Source organism: Embiotoca jacksoni, unplaced genomic scaffold, assembly GCF_022577435.1.
Source record: "Embiotoca jacksoni isolate LCO1_2020_lvr unplaced genomic scaffold, fEmbJac1.0.p SCAF_13, whole genome shotgun sequence".
Taxonomy (NCBI): domain Eukaryota; kingdom Metazoa; phylum Chordata; class Actinopteri; family Embiotocidae; genus Embiotoca; species Embiotoca jacksoni.
This window is the reverse complement of record NW_027185263.1, coordinates 15,280,085-15,304,195: the sequence shown is the minus strand read 5'-3', so window position 1 is coordinate 15,304,195 and position 24,111 is coordinate 15,280,085. Positions and strand designations below refer to the sequence as shown.

The 24,111-nt window shown below is 39.4% G+C and overlaps 1 protein-coding gene across 2 annotated transcripts in view; it reads right to left on the bottom strand.

The window, feature by feature from the left end:
- The window catches only part of nlgn2b (neuroligin 2b), a 67,411-nt gene extending 45,670 nt beyond the window's left edge, over positions 1-21,741 (bottom strand). Inside the window, exon 1 of one of the 2 annotated variants that reach the window (XM_069146858.1) lies at positions 20,915-21,741. The gene's annotated coding sequence lies outside the window, so the exon portion shown is untranslated. The remainder of the gene's footprint in view (positions 1-20,914) is intronic. The other variant, XM_069146857.1, reaches the window with a different exon arrangement.
- Between the last annotated feature and the right edge of the window lie 2,370 nt (positions 21,742-24,111).

Here is a 24,111-nt window from a genome sequence, read left to right as displayed (position 1 = left end):
TTGTCTTGGGATTTTAAATCACCTTGTTTCCACTTTGACTGTTAAAGCTACATGCACTACTTGAGCTGTCAAGCGGCTCTCCTCCGCTCGTCAACATCTGTGGATGACAAGCAGCTTAGCAAGCCAGAAACAGAGTGCTGAGTTTTTGACTAAACTTGCTCATCTGCCGTCTACCGTCACTGTGCGGAGAAAATGAACCTCTGGAGGCTCTATGTCGTATTCACACGCAACCAGCAATATGTAGATACAGTGATCCGTTGTCTTTGTCCACTGGTGTCAGAGGAGAATAAGAACTCCTCTTTAAAACATTGCAAAGTATGATGTCTTGCTTTCCTTTTCGCTAACTGTCTTTAGTTTAAGTTTCCAAAAAGCTAAAAGCAGATCCTGAAACACGCTTGATTTTTGAGGCCGATACCAATATTAAGAAGTCAAAAAAAAAAATTCCAATATCGATATACACTGACAAAATGTGGTTATCAAACACTTGTGACAAATATGTATTGGAGGAAGGATCATTTTGAGTTTTTCACTAGACATTGTCAACCAAAATTATATCAGTGTTTTAACACCGAACTTTACTGGGCATGTATAATTAGGCTATAAATAACTATGAATTAAAAAAAACACAATAAGATACATTTCTAAATTATATTTCCAAAGTTTGTATATCGGCTTATACCAAATGTCATAAAGTTGACACAGATGTGATAGGCCCACAAAATTGGACAGCCAATAAATCGGTTGGGTTGTAGTGATTTTTTTTTTTCTTTTTTCAAATAAATGTAAAACTGATGAAGGAAACACAACCAGTCACACCTTTACCGTGATATTTTGGTTTTGGGTAATGAATAGCAGTTACTTATGATTGTATGGGTACCAACAGTGAAGTGCCGAAAGGTCTGTAGCTCATAGTACTTCGATGCTTATCGTTACCAAGTAGGAAAGTTTTCTTATTGGATGAGACAAAACAGAACTGTGTCTATCTCAGCAGACATTGAGCAGTCAGAGCGTCAGAAGTCCCTGGTCAAACATCACTTAGCTAATGCTAAGCTAACCTAATTTGTTGCTTCAATCTGAAAATGTGCTCAGTAACTTTCTTGCAGAGTGTTAGATGAGAAAACAGACAACACTCGCATGTCTTTATTGTAAATATAAAAGCACCATCAGCAGCTGGTTAGCTTAGCATAAATATTGGAAACAGCTAGTCTGGTTCTGGTTGAAGGGAACATGTTGTTTTTAAACTCTTGTGATTGTAAAACAAATAAGATATAAAACATGAATTAGACAGCCAGAGACATTTGGTACTTTCTAAATCCAGGCTAGCTGTTTCCCCATTTCCAGTCCTTATGCTAAGCTAAATTAGCCTTTCTGCTGATGGTGGCTCAACATTAACTGTACAACATGGAAGTGGGCTTGAACTTCTCATCTAACGCTGATCATCATAAAAGCAAAGCTCTTTTAAAGGAGTAGCCACAAGTCGTACTCTTAGTTTAAGGAGGGTGCAAGGAGGATGCTGGGAAAAAGGGGAGTAAGTATTTACAAAATGAATTGTTGTGAAGTAGCACAGCACAGATTGCTAATGTGCATTTTATGTGTAATGCAAAAGAGTTTAATCGATTTTTGGCCATGTCCATTCAGCATAACGGAGATTTAAGCCACTGTTCCATGGACAGCGTGGCAAGAGAACAGCTGCTGTAAGACTGGCCCTGTTTTTTCTATGACAGCGGACTTCTCCTTTTAGCAGGTATAAAGAGGACGATTTGGGCTGTTTTGATTAAAAGAGATGATTAGAGGCCTTAACGTTCTCTTACACCTTTAATGGAGCAGGAAAGATGAATAAGTCGTCTTGTTGATAAAGTGAGAGGGAAGCAGATTAGACTTGTCAGGCTGCATATGTAGGCTCAGCCAAAGGGCCCCGTCCTCTTTTCACACTCGACATATACACTATCCAGAATCCACCTCAGTGCCTCTGTGTGCAGCCTGTCAGGATGCACCGCGTGATTCAGGAACAGGAGGTGAAGAAAGAAAAGGCTGCCACTCTTGGAAAGTGTAGCATAACAGAATTCATCTCCTCAAAAGCCACCACTTGAGAAGTCAGTTGGTCCGCTTTGTAATCTGTAAAAGCCCGTGTGATGCACGGATGAGACTGAGGCAACAGGGCGTAGGCGAAAGATTTGAATCCAGCGCCGAACATGTTAGTCCATTTTAAAATATAGTCCTGACAGACCAGTTTAAGCCAGTTCTTGTCAGCACTGATCACGTGTGATTCGTCTACTTTGAAAACCCAAGTCAAATTAAAACAATTCTGTGCAGTCCTCATTCAATTTTAGATCACAAGTTCTGAATTTATTCAGTAAAAATAACATCAATAACTGCCCAACTAATTTACAAAAGGCTCCTTTAATTAGATAAAACATTTTGTCTCCAAATGTGTGACGTATCTCATAATGAAGACTGAAGCCCCTGCAGACAGGGGAGGGCTGCAGAGGGTATAATAGGCAGCGATTCTGCAGACTTTGTGTCAATCGAGCTTTAAACCATATTAGGATTATTGCAACAGGATCACTGTTGAACCTTTTATGATATATTCATGTCGTCATATAGTTCTTCGAGCTGAGGAGATTACGTACATAACGTAACATATTTCATTTACGTACGTAACGACATAAATAACATGACTTGTTTTAACCCAAACCGCAATCTCTTCCTAAACCTAACCACATGGTTCTTGGTGGCTAAACTTAAGGGACATTACTTTTCACACCTATGCGAGGCAATACGTGACGCTGACACGGCATCCTCTAGTGGACTGACAGGTGTGATACCAGGTTGCATAAAAACATACTCAATAAATGTCATGTGAATTCCTTTGCTTAAAAGTTTTATATCCTTTCTTAAAATATACACACTCTCCTTGACAGTCTGTCCCGATTTCTCGCTAAAGTTCTCTGTGACAAATCAGTTCTGGAGAGCAATACCCCAATAAAGGTTAATCCGAGTGAGAAATAGTTTAGGTTAAGAATTTTTGTCACAGTGTTAATTTTTTAAAGCGACCCCATAATTTCAGAGGACTGCTGCATTGTTAGCGCTGATGAAGCCTTTGAGCTTCATCCTCCAATTTATTCTATTTACCATAAGCTCTCCAGACTCCAAGAGCAGCTCAATCAGATACCGTGGCCCCTCCATCTGCCGCCACGTTCCCATCCTCATCACACTGCAGCCAGAAAAATGTGGGAATATCCGCAAGGAAATGTCACGTTACACTTATTATAACTGCAATTAACCCAAGAAATGACTGCACACACCTCATTCTGAAGGGATGAAGGCCTTCTGGACAAATCCTGGCCGAGCATCTGAGGCCAAAGGTCAAAACAAATTAAAATGTCACTGCTTTTCTTCGCTACACTGCTGCATTGACTCTACGCAATAATTAACGCCATGAAAACTCAAGTTAAAAAAAAAACTTCACAAATCAAGTAGAAAACAATTAAAGGGGCCTTAATGAAGCACAAGCGGGGGGTTATTAAAGCTGCCCTCGGGATCATAAAGCAGCAGGCAGTAGGGGCAGATAGGAGGTGTTAGACAAAAGGCCCTCTGTCACCGCTGGACCAGAAAATCAATATGTTGCTGTTGGTAACCATTGGTTTTTTTCCCGCTTAACACCTGTGGATCCCGCGGAAACCCCTTTATCTTACACCTCTGCAAACCAACACACTAACAGGGTGCGATATCTCGACAGCACGTGGCCGAAAAAAACCCTCAAGAACGTGGTCTAGTTGAGCATGGCTGCCTCCGAGGGGCTGTTACTTTTTATTTATCTGCTTTCTTAGTGTGTTTGGGAATCGTAAGCGGGTAAGCGTGTCATAATGAAGCCGAGTAGTGAGCACAATCTGGTGACACACTAATTAGCGATGATCTAGGTGAAATGCTAGCTGTGTTAGCGTGTGTATAGGTGTCAGTGGGCGATACACACAGTTTGAGGGAGCAGTCTGACAGCTGCTTCGCCTCAAGCTTAAAGCTAATTTAAGAAGAGAATGACCCACTACTGTAAATTAAAGAGAGAAGGCGGCTCAGCCATGACTGCCCACATAAAAAAAACAATAATAATTAAATAAAATAATAATAATAATAATAATAATAATAATAATAATAATAATAACAACAGTGATTTTTTTTTTTTTCAAGCTAGAAAACATAAGAGGAAACATGGCTGCAAAGTTGGAGACAATAGATAAAAAGGTGTCTGGAGGTCGGCAGTTTAAACGGAGATTAACAGGATAACACTGAATTAACTAGCTTATGTTCTTTGGGCAGGAACATTCAACACGCCTAGCAAATCTGCAATCAGCTTTATTCTTCATTCTAGACTAAAGGAGAGTCAAAAGAGTCTGAGAATCTACGACTGACAGGAAACTCAAACTGAAAAGAGATGACACCAATGCTGAGCCCCTGACCAATAGCATGCAAGTTTACAGTACTTCGTGTAGCCAGTCTGACTCATCGGATTTGGATTGTTGGTATAAACCTGCCATCGGCTTCCAAGCGACATTCTCGTCCTTTTCTGCTATCTGTGTATGTTATCAATTTTTAAATTCCCATTGCAACAGGACACAACAACAATAACCTCGGCCCTGGCAACCGACACGCTGAAAATTTCTAGTTTTAACGAAGATTTGGATCATGCAATGAGGCCTTTTGTGGGGATTTAGCCATTTTTATGCCAGGGCTCGCCTCCCTGTGTGCAAATGTTCCACCAAAATAAGATCTCCCCATGACACCATTTTGCAAGATCGTCGCAAGTTGGGTTTAGCACCACCCAAGATTGTGACTGATTTAAAGAAATACAAAATAAACCTGAATCCATCCCGCCCCCCCGATACCAGAATGATACACTGGTGCAGCCAGACTGTTCTCCAACGATGGCACAGTCCAGTGGAGCTTGGCTGGCTATGAGAGACTCGTATGTAGGAGATACACCAGTGTGTTGGTTGACAAATACCCATTTTAGTCTTTCCCAAAGTATCCTGTTTGCCCAACGACTCCCAAGCAACATGCTGTCGATGCGTGTCTCATGTTCTTGATGTGGGTGTGTTATGAACATTTTGTTGGCAACATGCAAGTGTGATTAATGCATGACCGTCTGTGACGGCAACATCCAACTGACAAGAAAAGCCTTCTTCCCGCATGTGGAGAACGTCCGGACAGGATGGGCAGTAAGTTGGTGAATAAATCACCATCAAAGCCAGAAGGATCGACTACAAAACAAATGACTGATAGTACTGATGCCATCAGAAAAGTACCCCAAAGATACTGTTGAGCATGACTATATGTTAGTAGGTACCATAAGGATCTATATGAACAATAAAGGAATATCGTAGACAACTTGAAATATATTAGCTGTTAGTTTTAGATTTAGTTCGTCCGCTGCTGCTTCAAACTTACAAACTATAAGAGTCTCTTACCGTCAAACTACAGACTATCAAAGTAGATTTATGTTTTAGCATTCATCATTATCTCATAATGATAAAATAAACTATCATAATCATTATGGCCATAGATGCTGTTGTTCATCACAAATTACATGGTGTTGCTGTAAGTCCTGGGAAATATTAATATTAAGATGTTGTGATGTTTTCTGTGTTTAAGGGTGTTACTTTATCGTCATCAACTTTTATGAATACGTATACAAATATGTTCAACATCTGTATTCATTTTTAAAAGCCTTAGTCTCTGCATTGGTTACTTCCACTGAAATCTGTGTTTTGATTTACAGCCACGAAGGTAACAGATTTTTTATATAATTTCTTAAATTTTTTTAATATGTCTAAGCTTCATCCAACATCTTCATCTTGTTGCCACAATTATTACAGGATATTTCTAAAGCCACCTTGGCACATGCACCCTTTGTTACATATTGTAAGTTCAACCTTCATTCCACAAACTGAAATAGGTTTCTGATCACAGGAAGGAAGAAAACAAAACACGTGAGTCTCGTGAAGTCTTCCCAGCCGTTGTCAGGGCGGACGGAAAGAGCAAAGTCTGAGGTCAAAACGACGACGAAGAAGAGGACAACTTAAAAAAAAAAAAAAAAGACAGGGAGAAGGGAGCAACAGAGAGGGAAAAATACTGCTCATTCAGTAATCTGCTTCCTTAAAGCTCTACTATAATGATAGTTTGTGAAGAGACAATAACAAGAAAGAAAAGAAACAAGAAATCAAACACTAGTATTAATACTGATAATTTGAGATATGAGTACAGCAAGTTACTTTAACAGATGGTGCAATAAAAACAAAAAAGGGCCTCCACGCAAAAATATCCATCAGTGGTGTTATTAAATATCGTCGTTTCTAAAGGGGTTACATCTGAATATATTAATTTTGGTAATAAGCTTATGTATGAAATATAACTTTCATTTGGTTACATTGCATCTTTTCTGTCTACATCTCGATCAATTCTACTCATTTGCTCATATACGCTCAAATTTGGAGCCTTGTTTTTGATTGGTTTGAATTTGCGCCACCTCTCGTCTGCCAATTAAATCACAATGCTTCACTCAAAGCAACTATGCCAAGGCAGATGGCCATGTTTTCAGACAAGGACACCTTTCACTGCTGGAAATTCAAGAATATTTTCATTCTGGAATCAGAAAAGCGTTCCCACATTACTGTCGTGTTAATATGTTTTAAATGTTGCTTTGTCTGCGGGGACAATGTTGTCAAACCTGAGGAAACATCTGTACAGTCAGTCACATAAAATAAAGTGCCTCCTGATGTTGTTTACTGTATGTTAGAAAAGTTATCAAAAAGAAATCCCAGTGTAATACATGACATTACTTTGATGAAGTAATTAAAATAGAATGTTAATTATTACATTTTTAAACAGTTAACTAGTAATCTGTAAGCGGTTACATTTCAAAAGTAACCATCCCAGCTCTACTCCTACTGCAGGCCATGACTGAAGAAAACAGAAATATAAGGATGGCACTTTCACAGCTCTCTTCATATCTGCTGGTTTCAGGGGGATTTTAATGTCAGTCGGGTCTTCGGACTGAAGATGGAAGGTGAAGCCCTTAAAAATCGTCTCGGTTGCCTCTTCTCTAAATGTCTCTATCTGAGGATCTATGTCCTGCTGCATTGTTCCACAAATGTGGTTTTACATCTGAAACAGTGATACGCACTCTGTGGATGTGAACACCCTCAAATGTCCCTGTAACGCTGAAAGTCAGCACTTTAAACTCACAGTGGTTGCTTCGTTTCACATTCCATGTGCTGGGCTACATTCAAAGCACGTCACCGTCCCCAATACTTTCTGACGGCGCTGTTCATATTTTCAAACAGCCATTCTGCCATAAAGTTTGCCTAGCAGCTCGTTACAAACCGATCCAATTTCAGTGGTGTCAAAGGAGAAGTAGCACGGCTGTTTACTGCGGTTTTATAAGTCGAAAAGGAAAAGATCTGCTTCTAGGAGGCAACAAGTACAGTATGTAATCACAGGTTTTTTTCAAATATTTTCAAAATTTACTGCAGAGCTTTATTAACATGCGAGTAAACTTAATAATGCCCTGCTTTGTCAAGTCGGCTTTATTATTAAGATTTGCCCTAACTTTGAAAGACTGTTAGATGAAATCATTTGTAAAAACTCTGAAACTAACCAGGTTCTAAAAAATAATATCAAACAACAATAAAGTTATAATGCTTTTTGGATGCAAAATACAAAAGCAAAATCTTTCCAGTCAGTGATGTGTTTCATTATTAGAATATTTTCAGTCAACCAATCATCAGTATTGACAGACTTACACAGCAGTACATGCATGTCTGAATTATACAATTTAGAATTTATTAAAGAGACAGCTCATGGGGAATCCGTTTAGCAATAAAATAATTAAACTGACATTAATATCGCTGTATATTTATTAAAATATTCATCAAGATGTCATACCAAAACACACCAACCTGGTTTAGACGCTCAGCTCTTATGTTTTTCTTACATGTGTTCTTTGTGTCAAAAAGGATGAAGATGGGTTTGACACGAATCTCTGATGCAGCATTTATTCACAAGGATGACCAAAAAAAGGGAGTAATAGTAGTAGTAAAAGCTCTCATTTTTGGATTGACTGCTTTTAGATAACATTTGAGGCCTCAGTCAACTGAGCTCCATCTGCTCTGTAAGCGGAACTCAAAGAAACAACAACAAAAAGTCAAACTAAATGACCTGACATTTCACAGTAATGACTTGAGCCCAATTCTCGTCTATGTAAACTGCCCCCGGTCTAATCAAACATACCCCTGCTGGGCGAAATCACTTTAATTTGAACTCGGCGTAATTGAACTATTACTGCAATCTCGTGTTGTCACAGTAACAAGTATGCCCTTGCTTTGTTCCCAACATATAATCAAAACAAAGTCGAGCGGGTTATGTTCTGAACATAACATTTCAAATGGGATTGTTTAGGATTTCCTTTTCCTTTCGTGTCTACTTACAGTGTGTTTTTGAAATGGGTTACAATTTTGCATCCAGTTAACCTGTTTCAAACCTGCTCCCGAGTGGAAAGTGCAATGCCTTTTCAAAGACACGTCAGGTCCACCTGCTTCTTTCTTACACAAGATCATGTGAGTTCTAAGAAAAACTAGGCAGGCGAAAGCACACATGGTTGACGATGTACAGCACATTTACACATTCATTTTCATTGAAACAGAAGTGTGCAGTCAGTAGAGGAGTGAGCGTGTGTGTATGCGTGTGTGTGGGAGGAAGGAGGGATGGAGGGGGGGGGGGGGGGGCAGCTGCAGTATGGATACTACACCAGTGAGGCCAGATAAGAACCAACACATGGGCTTCTGTTAGGACTACGGCAGCTATCACCTTGGTACCTACGATCGTCAGCCTATTCAAACATGAGCATTTATCAATAAAGCCTTTCAGTCTACGCTGAATAATGATGCGTCATTTACATCAGAGATGTTGCCCGTTGCATTGTGTAGAGAAATAGACACGAAAGATTAACATCTTCAGGGGAAGATTGCATGTTTTTTTATAATACTTCATATGAATATTGAATGCGCGTCTGGTTTATGTAAGCCTTTGTATCAATCGAATGTTATCACGAGAAGACACTTTGTAGGATGATGAATTAAACAGAAGGAGCACATCCACATTATCCATTTCAGGGTTGGTCCCATCATAGAGCCACAGGGACTTTGCATGTTATGTTTTATAGGAATAACTCCCATATACATTTTTTTCATATGTAGACAGATAGTTTAAAGAGTTTAAAGATGAAAATATGTCTACTGTGTCTTCTTGCAGAGAACCGAGAGTCTGGCGCAAGTGTATATAATAATATTAATAATAATCTTTATTTATGAAGCAATTTTCTTAACTTATTTCACAAAGTGCCTAACATAAAAACAAGCCATAAAAACAAATATATATATATATATATATATATATATATATATATATATATATATATATATATATATATATATATATATATATAGTGTGTGTCACAATCCCCTTTGGCTAGTTTAATGGCAGATAATCTGAGGACTTAGTCTCCTAATTAATCAGAGGTATGTTTTCTGGCAAATATTAAATAAACCAATCAAGGTTTCATCTCAAATATATTTTACGAGGTGCAATCAAAAAGTTCTGAGACTTTTCCTGTGTTTTTGTTAGCAACAGTACACGGATTTGTGATTTCTCCATGGACTGGAAACTTGAGCGGAGAGTGCACATCAAAGTTTGAGTCAAATTTGGGAAGTCTGCAACAGAAACCCTTGAAGTGTTTAAGAAAGCCAATGTCAATGAAGCAATGTGCCAGACGAGTCACTGTCCAAGACGGAAGGAGACGTGTCGGGCAACCAGGGAGGTTTTCTTTGACATTCACAGTGTTGTGCAACGTAACTTTCCCCCCTCATGGTCAGACTGTCAACACCGAGTTCTACTGTGAACTTCATCGCTTTTTTGCTTCCTCAAGAGAGCAATGCACCAACGACGTGCATGACCAACCCTCGTTTTAAGACCAACATGCCTATGATTGCTCAGATTGGCGCAAGTACATTTGCTATTTAAATGAAGATGACGCTAGACATTTGTATTGTGCCGCTTTGCGCTGTGTAAGGTCGAGCCTTCAATTTCTAAAAATACGACTGGAATTATTGAGGTATTTGGTCAGGAATAGTCAGAGTTTTGTCCTATTTTAGAGAAATTTGAATTATTTTTAGTTCAAATATCTGTTAGAATTGCTAGGGGGAAGCGGGACATTAAATGTGATTAATTCTAGCCTTTGGGCTGCTGATGCTTCAAATAATCTTTTATATAATCACACCAACACGTTACAGTCATGTTTTGTGACTTGGTGATCGCCTTTCTTTAAGTACATGGTATCCATTTGGGTTGCATGTTTCTGTTTGTTTAGTTTGTGTCCCTCACCGCTGCTGAAACTCAGTTCCCTAACTGCTGTGGTAATGCAGTGTAGTCCAGCTGTGTTCTAGGTATCCAAACAAATTAATAATTTAAATATTTTCAAAAAGGCTGGGATAACATGCATAGTGTTCTTTTATTTCCTCTTTGGCAACACACCACCCTTTTTCTCTGAAAATAAACCAGAGGACCTCTATATGTGTAAATGCAGTTACTCCTGCAGCATCGACAGGGGATCCCAAGAATAACAAATTCACTTTTTTGTGTTGGTTTTTTTCTTTCCATTGTTTATCTATAAAAGCAAAAACGGCCTTGTTCCACTGAATACCACAAACAGCAGCTCAGACAACAGCAGTCCCTTACATTTTCATCCTCTTCAGAAAAACCTAGAAAAGTTGAGATATTTACAACACAATGCAACTGCTTCAAAGATCAGGAACGGGATGTGCACTGATCTGATCCAATGAACTGATATGGGAACTGATACTGACCTTGTTAAGTATCTTGTTGTAATCTGACAATTGTGGTTTTGGATACTCTGAGCAGGTATCGCCATTATAATCACCTAGTTTGCATACTGGGCTATCACATTGACATTGATTGTATTGGATGATTGACATTTATGCAGGAGTCCAAAGCTTTCTTCCAGTCACACACCTAAATAAAAAGGGAAATCGCATTTGTCTTTTTTATTAATTTCAACTGCAATCCTTTCCAAACCTTAGCGAAGTTATTTAGGCACATAACCCAAAATGTAACCCGATGAAAGAGAAAATGTTAAAGAATCACTATAATTTCCAAACCTTAAAGTTCTTGTAATCCTTATAGTATTTTCTTGAAGATTTAAATTTTCATAAATGTATGTTAAGTCACTATCTACCACCGAACAAGGCAACACAACTGTGATTGAGCCAGTGGCCCTGATCACTCTTGTATTTTTGCAGTATTACCAACTGAACTAAGCTGGATGTCTGCGGTGACATTCCCCAAAACAAATCACAAGCTGTGCACCATCAGTGACACGTTTTCTATCACCCAGCAGTGGTTGTGACGGTAGAAATGGGATGTAACAACATGATCGCCCTTTAACATTTTTGCCCCCCCAAGATCTTTATTTACAACAAATAATTCTGCCATACAAACACTTAAAAAAAAAAAACCTTCATGTAAGCCAGAGGAGTCTACAATCCATTTGGTGCGAGTTCAAATAAAATGTAGTTCCTTTGAAATGTTAAAAGTCTTTGTAGTGTTTTTGTTCTTCACATATTCAATTAAGTGAGTTCAACAGCAAACCGATTGAAGCCGGGGCTTAGAGGCTCGCTCTTCAACTGCCAGCTGACTGACGTCACACAGGCGACACTGTTTGGATCTCTGGGAAGTGAAGTCCAAAAAAATGTAAATCGTGGTAAATGTAGCTAACAAGTTCACAAGTGTGATTTAATTCGACAGGTCCCAGAATTTCTGACGGCTGCTAATGACTCCCCGAGCAGCTATGTTGTCAGAAATCCAACAGGAGACTAAATGGTTGTACGTGTTAACAGAACAGCTAAACAGACTCACGTTGTTTTAATAAAAAAAAAAAAGACAATAAGATGCCTCTTAACATCAAGCACGATCACGATCTGGTTTCATGCTGCACGAGGCACGAGGAGGTTTTCACACAACAGCAGGAGGTTACCTTGCTCAGGTGTTAGAAATGTGCAGCCTGTGGTCACCAGCTCTTTATCTAACAGCTTACTGTAGCTACTTCTGCTTGTCCTTTTACTCCTTTGCACAAATTTTAAATAATCTGTGAAAAAATATGCCAAAAATGACCTTCATGTTGTTTTGTTGATGCCTTTTTGATGAAAAATAGCTATCAGTGCTAAATTCTGTGAAAAATAGAATGCGTTTCATGTGGCTTTGTTATAATAAGTCTACTGATTTCAATGCTTTTAACTTAATCCAGCTCTGATTTGGTGTAAATCTTTCTCTATCTCCTTACATAGCATATAGACAGATATTAAAAGTGAGACTGTTATATAACACTTTGTCAGTGAAGGTAATTCAGGGTTTTGCAGCACTGTCCAATCTTGATCTTCCTGTCTGGTAGCAGGGTTGAGAAGTCAGTATCAGTAACGAAAGAGAGCATGTGGTGCATCCTCATACAAAATGTCCTTTCCTTTTGATGTTCAGGACAGCATTATCATATGTTTTACATCTATATTTCAAGAAGACCTGCAGCCGGGGGAATCTTAAGTACTGTTTGAGATGCAACACGCACTGTAGATCAAGTGTTATTACACTCTGGCATAAATCAATGGCTACACGGGGCAAATCAATATTATAATTTGTCAAAAGCCATAATAAAGGCCATTTTAATTTCATTTATTATAGTTGGTGACATTGCACAGATGAGATAAGGAGGGAGCTGTTATTGTTATTTGGTAATGTAGATGCACACCATATTGGCATATTTGCAAACAGAGGTTCAATCCCAAATGGAAACCTAAGAAGATCATATGCTGTATGTGCAGGAGAGCAGGTGCACAATGTTTGACGATAGACAATCATAATAATGGGTAATACCATCATCTACAAGTCATGCAGCTGGTTTTATAGCGGCTATAGCAGTGTGCCTTCTATGTCTGGCCAGGACGGTTCAGCAACATAGAAAATAAACCTGTTTCAGTGTCTTCCATTCAGGGCATCTTTCATTTAAGTGAATGCATACAGTTTATTTTGCCATGCTCATGTTATTGAAGCTGCCGCAACACAAAGCTGCAGCTGGAATTTTAACGTGGCCTTAAGAGGACTTTGAGTGCAAAGTGTACCTTGACAGATGGGCTGGCTGCACTGATGATGTGTAAGTTAGCTCTAAGTAGAGCGCTGAGACTTGCTGTTCGTGATGTATTCTGCTGGAATGATTTGTATGCCGGAAACTGTTTAGAGGTTTCCTGCTGTACTCCAAAGGTACTGCTCTGTGGCCGGCTGAATAAAAGATTGGGACGGTGGGGTTTCAGTGCTAAACTGGCTTTTAAAAAGGATAAATCGTTTTAAAATACAAGTCATTAGCGAGACAAAGACTTTGTTGTTGACTAAATTTGGATTACAAATGAATGTTTATACGGTATATTTTGCTCCTTAATTACTGTAAATCATTGTTACATTGTGGATTTCACAACAAATCCAACATGCTTCAATAAAAAGTAGACAGAAATATTTTATAATGGTCAATCTAAGCTGATGTTTGGAACTTCAAAGCCAAGTTTGACATCGTTCAGCCTTATGAAGCCTGACATCTGAAGATATAATAAGTCCAAACTGCAATTCTCAAGGAAGGATTGTTGGAAAATTATCAGAATATTAATTGCTGCCCCTTTTTCATGAACTCCTGTTCTAATGGAGCGATATGAAGCTTCATGTTGGCTCAGGTAGCACTCTGGGTTCCTGCATGCCATCGGCTGATCAGTATCTGACTCGTACAATCACCTATCAGATTCTAAAAAAGGTAATTAGGTGGTTTTAGTAATCTGACAAGCTCACACATTGACTCCTGTGATCATTCTGTTACTCTCTTCTGTTACGGCAGAGGGGTGTATCTGGACATCTATTTTTGATAAATCATCCTCTTTCCTTTGATGTAAGTGTCTGACTGAACTGCAAGACATTTTGCAAGAGCACTGTTCAGTGTAGAGGTCTTAGTAGTGGCAGTCCGCAATGTAACCCGTCGGTTGTGTTTATATGAACTGGCTTAGCTGTCTTTTTTCTAAAACATGACTTCCAAACAAGAGGGCGTGATGTCCAACAATTTCAAATGATTTGCCAAGATATACACACTGGGCATTAAATTACAAGTATACAGCAGATGCAATAATATTACTGCAATGTAAGGGGTGTAATCGTTGGTTTCACTGGCAAGGAAAAAGAGATTCTGCATTATTTTTCACACCGAGCTCAACTCTGGTTAACTTTGACGTGCAGATTTGAGCCAGTGACAATCAGCAAACTGCCCTGTTCAGTGCTGACCATCGATCCAGAGAGTGTAAAATAGAAGGAGCTGTCGTAGGTCATCTGTTTTACACAATTCAGTTTAATGTAACCATCTTATTCAAAGTATAAACTGCTCCACTAGGGAAAAGTGATTTGCAGGCAGAAGCTGATGGTACAAATATGGGTTGTGAATAAATTATGAGAACTTATTGTACCATTAACAACCAAGCTAATTGGCTCGCGAACTAAAAATAACAGACAGCAACTTTGGAGGGATTTTTTTTCTTCCTACGTGAACTCTACTGAATAACATATACAATTCTGGTCCAACAAAAATAAAAAATAAAAACTCAGAAAACTGTTGTGACTGTAGAATATGAGCCCAGAAATTAGTAGAAAGCTTGCCCAGCTACAGTAATTCATCAGCGAGACCTGTGAGTGCGAGTAGTCAGCGCAGATGGATTTCCCTGTGGATTGTCTGGTGTCATTAGGCCTTTAGCATGAGCGGAGTATAGCATCATTGCTCATTTCTGTCACAACAAGTTCCTGCAAATGTTTCAACATAAAAGCCTTGATCAGAAATAAAGGGTGTCTGTCTGCTGAAAGAGGGGGCTTTTAATTTGAAACGGATAAAAGGAAGTGTTGAGTTTGGATTATTGCACAAGGCAGTAACTTTAACAGGGCAAATGGTAGCGGATCAAAACGAGGCTTTGAGTTGACATTGTAAATCAATGACAACTTCGACCATTCCATTTGTTTTAATTGGTTCTCTTGCATGACATACACTTTAGTACCCCCCAAAAAATACAGATGAATTTCAATCGGATCAAGCAAACTGTGAACTTTTTATTTCCTCAACTAGAGAAAGAGAATCGTTGTGGTGCGCTCTGGCAGCACTACACCTATGGAATCAACCTTTTACGAACCTGGTTTTATGTCCCTAATTATATCTTCAACACTGAGTGACAGTTTCTGCACTAGTGGCACAGATAAGGTGGGAGGTATGGTTATTTACATTTCCTTTAGCACTATATATACCAATTTTCTTTATCGCAGTTCTTCACTGTATTCCAATCCAATAAAATGATCAGCTAACTTCATCGGGTAACTATCATATTCCCATCTAAAAATGTATAAACTCACATTTATATCAGATTAAATGGGCTGCCACCCTAACATATCACGTAGGCTACATGTCAGATTCCTATGTGTCCCATTCATGTCAATACTCCCCACACATACATATAAAGAGCACCAGCTGCCTATTAAGTTTTGTACACTGATACACTACCACTACGTGAGAGAAATCAAACCCATTTTTTTTCCAAATACATGCAATGTTTGAATGCCAGCTCGAGCTTCTGCATCACTGCCCAGAAAAATATCAGAGAATTAAATGTTGCAGCTGCTTAATGGATCATTTCTAATGAACTGAAGGGGGGAACTTTGTGATTCAGGAAAGGTCACGTGTCCCGTTTTAATGGGCTTGTGCCTCTGCCGCTAATAGAAGACCCATTAAATGACCAGATATCTTAACGGGGGTTTTTGGTGTGATATTCTTCCCAGACTGTACAAGACAGGCTGGCACTTACCCTGGCTTATCTTAGGGATGACTGTTATGTGATATTGTTCAAAGGAGGTTACACAAGATGGTTACCATGGCATTTGCACAGGCGTTTTTGCAGCTTTACTTTGCTCACGGATAATGGGTCAGGTCAAGCTATTCCACTGCTTTTCTCCTCCGTGGTCGTGACGTGACTGAGAGCTGGGTCATTTTAACCTCCCTTCTCTCTGACTTGACATCTTCACGCAGAAATCTAAATCTTGGAGCCTTAATTATGGTGGCTACACCATTAGGCCAGCACACAGTTTGTTTTATGTAAAGATGCTGAGGCTTGGTGAGAAACTAGGCTGGTCATATGGTTAGAGAATGCATAGTAACAGCTGCCACGCCTCCAAGCCGCTCAAATATAAGGCAATGCCGGATAGATTTTCATGCTCTTTTGTAATAATGATAATTGTACAAATACTTAAATAACAACATAGTAATGCTCCAAAATGTCCCATGTGCAGCCTTCTATACATCTAGTCAGTGGGATTAAGCATCATAAAGCAGAGACAATACAGGTAACTTCCCATCCCGAAGTCCAACAGAAATCACAGATTTTTGAAGAATGTTCTGGATAAATCTCTCTGAGGGCTCAGTACAGTCCCACACTATGAAATAGTTAAGTCCTCTTTTGTGGACTTTCTAGACTCTCGATACATACATTCTGTAAGTGAAAAAAATCCTGCACTCTCCTTAAAGGACTGCCTCACAATTTATTGTGTTGTGACTTAAAAAAGAAGACAAACAAACAAAAACAAAAAAAACAGGAATGACAGGGGAAACCCCATAAGTTACCAAGAAAAGATGAATAAACAAAACAATAAATTAAATAATGGTCCGTTGTCTCTGTCCTGTGTCGTCTGCTACCCAGTACCACTCAACCCATCAGTCCACTAGAGAATACAGTGTAAGTGTCACGTTTTGCCTTGTCTAGGCGTGAAAAGTAAGAGGTTTAACCACCAAAACCATGTTGTTAGGTTTAGGAAAAAAAAAAAAAAACTTGGTCAGGGTTAGGCACAAAGACTACTTGATTAGTGTTAGTAAAAGTTCATGTTTTGGTTTAAAATAAGTCATTTTACATGTGCTATACATGTACTATATGTTGTGTAAGTAACTTACAAGAAATCCATGGACTTGAAACCCTGATTTCCTAGGTGATAGTCTTTGGTTTAATCAATCTAACCACCCCCAACCGGCCTCCCCACTTGGACTCTATCACTCTTTGTAATCCGTCACCTGACCTTTGTCTTCTTCCTCAACCCTGATCATACGTGCGTGTCATTTTCATGCTTAGGTGAATTAAAACATGACACTGACTCTGTATCCTCTGGTGGACTGATGGGTGTATTACATAATTTGGCATGATATTGCGCTGTCATGTGCGCTTATGTGGGAATTGTTGAATTGTTGGGTTTGTCTGTATAATGTTGTAAAGTTCTGCTGTAAGGACTTTGATGTGTTAAGAAATACTGAGATCAGAAATAACCCATGCTGTGATTTAGCTCTATATAAATAAATAAAATTGAATTGAATGTGAATTCAGTGCCATCCCACAATTTATATATTTTGTGCACTGTATATTCCTGCATTTCCTGCTAAAATTACATCAATTAAATGTTGTTGGGTTCAATGCTCCAGTCAAAGAGCGCACACTGAGATTGGGTCTGTATAATACTATATGACATATAGCCTTCATTATAAAAGTTTCTAACAATCATGGACTCACATGTGTTCCTTCTAATCATCAAAGATCTCTGGCTTGAAACACCATACAGACTTCACCAGCGATACCTGAAAAGACAATGTTGGGTAATAAAGAGAAAGTCTCTTCCACCTCTTCTCTAAGAATCAGCCCGGATCTGCTGTTCTGCCATTCAAATCATACGGCAGAAGCACTTTGAATGCAACTAGATTAAATGAGAATATATAATTACATGAGAATACAGAATATCTTTGCACTTTTCAAAGTGTGAATGCATCAATGCTGAGACCACTCATTTATCAGCACTTTTTTTTTTCCACAGTCGCCTGCTGTGATGGAAGCATAATGATACTGTTGAAAATGTAATGCTTTTAGTATACAGTTTTCTGTAAATTTATGAGTTTTTAACTTATGCTTGGAAGACAAGATAAGACTCTCTTGCAGCAGCAAAATTCTTAATGACAGAGACACTACATATCTACGCTTTTAAAATGGAAGGCAGCAACAAACTGTGACCCGACCACACACTGCACCGCCCAGTCATGTCGCTCTTTTCAGGTTAAACAGATGGTTACACATTTTTCTACCTCATAACTAACTGTGAATACATAATGTTCACAAAAAAATTTAAAAGACTTATCATGTGTTTCACATCTGGATGATTAAAGACATGGAAACACACATACGAAAAGAATAATTTTTGAGAGGAGCATTAGTAAAGGGTGGGAATAAAGATATCCAGCTGAAATAAAACACATCTGCGCATTTGGAAGAAAATAAAATAGAATTGCAGCTGGCTTTCATAAATTTTTTTATCATGCACATTTTTTGTGACGGTAAAGAAACAAATGCCACCCTTAGTCTACCGTCACATATTACCTCAATGTTATAATTGACACCATATGGTGTTAGAAGTTTGTTCCTAGCAGCATATGAGCATACAACAACAGCAGCCTGTATGGTCAGGGAGCTGACATGAAAGGGCCAACTGCACCAACTGCCAGGTTCAACATACTGCTCTTGTTTCAAACTACACAGCGTGCACTTTTAACTCACAACCATACGCCGAGCCTTTGTTATATTAGTAACTAGTCAAATATCAAAGTCTGTATGGGTAGAATGGTTTCCTTTGTTTTCCTTGCTTGGACCCATAAGATCCATCCAAAATTAAATTAACCAAAAACAATACACACAATGCAATACAATGGTAAAAAAAAATAATCTGACTATTCATTTCAAATGCTGGCCTCTGACAATAGAAACAAGCAGTGATATGTGACAAAGGTTGCTCCTTCTTTAAACTAACTTTACACTCCAACAACAGGACATCAACCGTGCCCTGTAAGAAAGCTTTGGCTTTATGAGAGCAGGACAGAATAGCACATCAGACACTTCACCTTACTCACCCACTTATCAGCCAAACATACTTCGTTAAACATTAAGACTTAACACGTTTTGTTCTGGATTGTAAGTCTCCACCTCCAGTTGTCATACAATCCATTAAGCAGCCATTCTTTTCCTTTTCTCTTCATTTCGCCTCACTTATCTTCTATTTTCTCTCTGGAAAACTAACTGACACTGCGCTGAACACCATATTAGCTTTATTGGCCCTTTAGTGTCGTTTATTGGACACAGTGCTTCGGGAATGGCTGCAATCACAGAATGTTCTTCTTCGTGATTAAAAAAAACAGCTGGAAAACCAGTGTTAAAAGTCAAAGAGCGTGTATTACCTGCTGACAGTAGGTGTCTCATGTCAAAGCGCTATGCTTGCCACCATATCTGCCAGGCCCTCTGGCTGCTAAATTACTGAAGACAAAATGGATCAATTCCAGAAATAAATACTGAAATATTATCTGAAAGGAATAAAGGTTTTAAAAGTTTACGAGACATTTAAATGTTGGGTTCAAGAAGCATTTCTGCAAAATGTGATGTCCAGTCATGCTTTAAACACCATGTCCTTTTCTCTGTTGTATAATGAAACAATTTGGATTAAAAAAAAAAATGCACTGAATCAGGCAAACGTGTGGCATATACGAAGCCCGTGCAACTCCTCCAAGTCTTCGGCCTTGCATTTGAGTAAGTGGCCAAAACGCCAGTAGCCATGGCTGACGTGATGCCGACCTCAGAAAGCAATCACAGCTATTTCAACAGTACACCGACAAGAGTAATACAAAATCCTGCAAAAGTCTACAAAACCACTTTATTGGTTTTCTGATGGATTTTAAATGTCACTTCTGCGTAGCTACACGGATCATATCTGCGAGGGAGAGCGAGAAAAAAAAACATTCATTCCCCTAAAAATTAAAATATACCATTTCTCATCCATGACCTGTCAGAACAGAGGTCCTGTTGTCTGCCATTAACTGAGCACAGCCCAACCACCGCTGAATATTAATGGAGCCTTCCCTGGATCATCAGAGTGTGTGCATTTAATTCACAATCCTATCTGCATCTTCTAGGGCACAGGCTTTGTGTGGCTGTGTGTGCGTGTGTGTGTGTGTGTGTGTGTGTGTGTGTGTGTGTGTGTGTGTGTGTGTGTGTGTGTGTGTGTGTGTGTGTGTGTTTGTGCATGCTGTGTGTGTGTGTCTCAGAGCTGTTGTTTGTTCATTAGAGAGGACATCTTCTGAGTTCAGGGCCTGTCACACACTCTGCTTGAGATTAGGTATATGGCAGCACAGAAGCTTGTGTGTCTCATTAAGATGTAATCAATATGTGTAGCAATACAAATACAAAAAAAAAAAAAAAAAAAAAAAAAGGCATTATGAAAATAATCTATACCTTGACATGAAAAGGGGAAAATGGGAGCCCAGTTGAGAAGAGCAGCCCGGTCTGATTGACGGTCTACATGATGAGCTGGTTCCAATTAAATCACACTAATATCTTCCTGTTGGCAGCGGCACGGTTGACACGACTGAATACTGATGTTGGATACACAAAGTAGAGCGATCATGTTAAGATGTGATAGCTTATCAACAGGCAAGGCCAATCGAAGGCTCCCGCTGAAAGGAAGAAAATATGTGCTATAGCAACAAAGTGGAACGAGGATTTTACATTGCAATCCCATTCCCCAATTGTGACAGTGCGTCAAGATGGGTAACGTGCGCAATGTGCGAAGTCATCAAAGCGTACATATTGCGCACACATCAAGCCCATGATGGACAGAAAATCTCGAGTCACGTTCAGGAGGTAGTGGGGAACATATGGCTTACCTAAAAGACGCGATGCAAGCACCGGAATTAAGATGATGACGATGATGATGATGATGGCCCGTCCATCTAAAACACGATTCTTCTTTTCTATCCTCTGTCGGCGTGTCGATGATCTTTTAACTAGGCCATGTCTTCCCGGATCGCAATTATTTCTCAGGAGGGCAACGCGTCGCAGGCTCTCGCACATCAGTACACCTTCTCGGTGTCCGTCTTTCTCCGGCTTTTCCAAAAAAAGCACACCTCATACTGCCCCCTCCTCCTCTCATCCCTCTCTGACAACACCCTGCTCTGTTCCTTATCCACAGATATTTGACTTTTCTGAGGTTGAGATGCAGCGGCGGGTGCAATTCAAACAGGGGAGAGAAAAAAAAGACAGTAAAATAAATGCGTAACGCTGTAGCGTCAAGACTCTGCGCGTTGCTTCAAAAGTCAACGCAGGGATCTGTCCTCTTTTTCCCGTTCGTCCATGCCGATGATAATCCACGGTATCTGCCCCGCTGCACCGCCAGGGGCTATAAAACACGGGGGTGTTGGACTTAAAAAATGTGAAATAGCGCTCTAAAGACACCCCACGAAATCAGGTGTCCAATCTCTTCTTTACGCGCTTGCGTGGTGCTCTCTCTTGGTTTCACTTGGTCTCTGATGCTCTGAACAGAAAATAGAGGCTCAGCCTGAGAAACAGCGCGGGGATCTTCCGTTTAGCCTTCATGGTGTTAGAACAGCACCAGAAATGCTTTTGAATATTAGGATGATGCAGTGATATTATTTTGTAGCGCGATGTCTGCACTGACGAGGATCCCACGGCTTGTGGCTTCAACAGCCCTCTCTCTCCCTCTCTCTCTCTCTCCCCCCCCCCCTCTCTCTCTCTCTCTCCCTCTCTCTCTCTCTCCCTCTCTCTCTCAGTGCGGTCTCATGGACTCTCGCTTATAGGGCACCACTTGCAATATTTCAATCTCACAGCTAGTTGTCATGACGAGGAGGCGCGACGCATAATTCAGTGATCAGGCGCTCGTTCTGCACAGATCGTCATGTGAAAAACAAAATGTGCATTTGAAACACAGGCTTTGCTTTGGTTGTCATTAGGTGAGGGTCTGCAGGCTGACGTCACACCTGTGTTTTTATTTGTATTTATTCACTTTTTTTTGGCGCCAGGCATCGGGGCATTATGAAATATAATGGTATAATGCTTCCAACATATCTTTATAACAAAAACAATAATGATAATAATAATAATAATATTAATAGACCTAATAATAATAATATGCCCACACTTCCTGGAGGGAAGGTCTCTGGGCTGGTTTTACAAAAGTGACCATGGAGACAGTATATTGAATTGGTACGTTCACTTCAACCTGCATTGATTTGACCACTCGGAGGCAGCAAAAACAAGCTGTAAACATAACATAATTGACACAAGTATCAGTCATGTTGCAAGCAATTGTTTGATTCCTCTAAGTCCAATAATTACACTCTATATTAAGCTCTATTTTGTTCTCTACCAACTCCTGAGGGAAATTTCGGGCCCAGTAGCTGCTTAATAATTTCTCTGTTTGTCATTTGCTTTTGGACAGGTAAGCATGCATGTAGGGGGAGGTTTAGAGATGTTTTGGAAGAACAGCTGCCAGCTGCATCTGAAAACAATGCTGATGAGGGCAGCGAGAGTGAAACTAAATACTAAAGCTGCGAGATTTGAAACCAAAACAACAAGCTGAAAGATGTTAACACAACACGCTGTAGAGCTGAGGGAGTTAAGGGGAAATGATTTGTAGATTCATTACTATTAGTGACCCTTTTCACACAAACAGCATGTGGTGTGCCCACAGACTGTGAGCTGTGGAGAGTTTCTGTCTGTATAGGGCTCTGTCTGATAGCCTTTTGTTGAAACATGCAACCATTTAAACGTAAAAAAAAAAATTGACCTCCCGTACAGTTTTCATCAACAGGGAAATTATCTAGAGACCAAAACTGCTTTACTTCCAGCTTTTAAACATGTTTTAAAAAAAAAAAAAAAAAAAAAAAAAAGCTATAAAATTGGATATTTTAACATGGAGGTCTATGCGATTGACTTACTAATGAAGCCAGCCCTGAGTAGCCATTCAAGGAACTACAGTTTTTAGCACTTCCGCTTTGGCTTCATTTTTTTGCCCTGGAGGTTTCAGCCTGGGGTCCTTTCACAGGATGACTGATTTGTAAGAGCTCAGACATACAGATAGAGCTCAGAGCCAATGAATGAGCCTTTATGTTGAATGAAGCCAGTTGAGGTAATTGTGCCATCTGATGAAGTTGGCCCCCGGGACACCTCCCCCAAGGTTTTTTTTAGGCAACCGGAAGGAGATCAGGGGAAGACTTAGGGATGGAATATTTCATTTGGCCTGGGAATTCTGCAGAATGCCACAGGAAAAGAAATATGCAGAGGAAATGGACATCTGGGCAGCTTACTAAATACAGATATGCCTCAGGAAATGGGTGGATGGATGGATGGATGGATGGATGGATGGATGGATGGATGGACGGATGGATGGATGGATGGCTTCACACTAGAGTCTGCTTTGATTTTTAGTCATTAGTTTGATTGGATGTACTAAGCACTGCAGAAGTTGCGCTACACTGTTACCTTGTAATTAGTTTTTTTAAAGTCGCCAACAAATGTTACAAATGTAAAGCTCCTTCAAAAGGACATGTGACCTCTCTCAAATGAATCTCACCTGATTTTAATAACACACTTGTTTTTTTTGATGAAACTTTAAATAATTAAGTGTGAATAAATACTGTGACACACTACCAGAGCACAAAAACAATTTAAACTTTTTGAAATCAATTTAAACAATTCAAAATAATTGAGAAACGATTTAATTTAACTATGAAGGTCTGATCCATAATTTATCTGTAAAAAATTAAAAAAAGAAGAGAAATATGCACAACTGATTCAGCTTGCAGACACATGAATTGAAAAATGAAGTGTTTTAACTTGTAAGAGAGCCTTAAATCAGTTTTTGCATTAGTTTCAAGCTATGTTCAGAAAGTCTAACTATTTGCCCCGTCTCTGTGGAGGAGCTTAAACTGTCCATGTACTTCTTAAATACACCCTTTATTTTGGATTTAATTACATAATTGGATCCATATTGTGAAAGTATGAGATCTGAAACAGTCTAATTATCTATTTTACATTGCTTCTGTTAAATCAACCCTGTTACTCA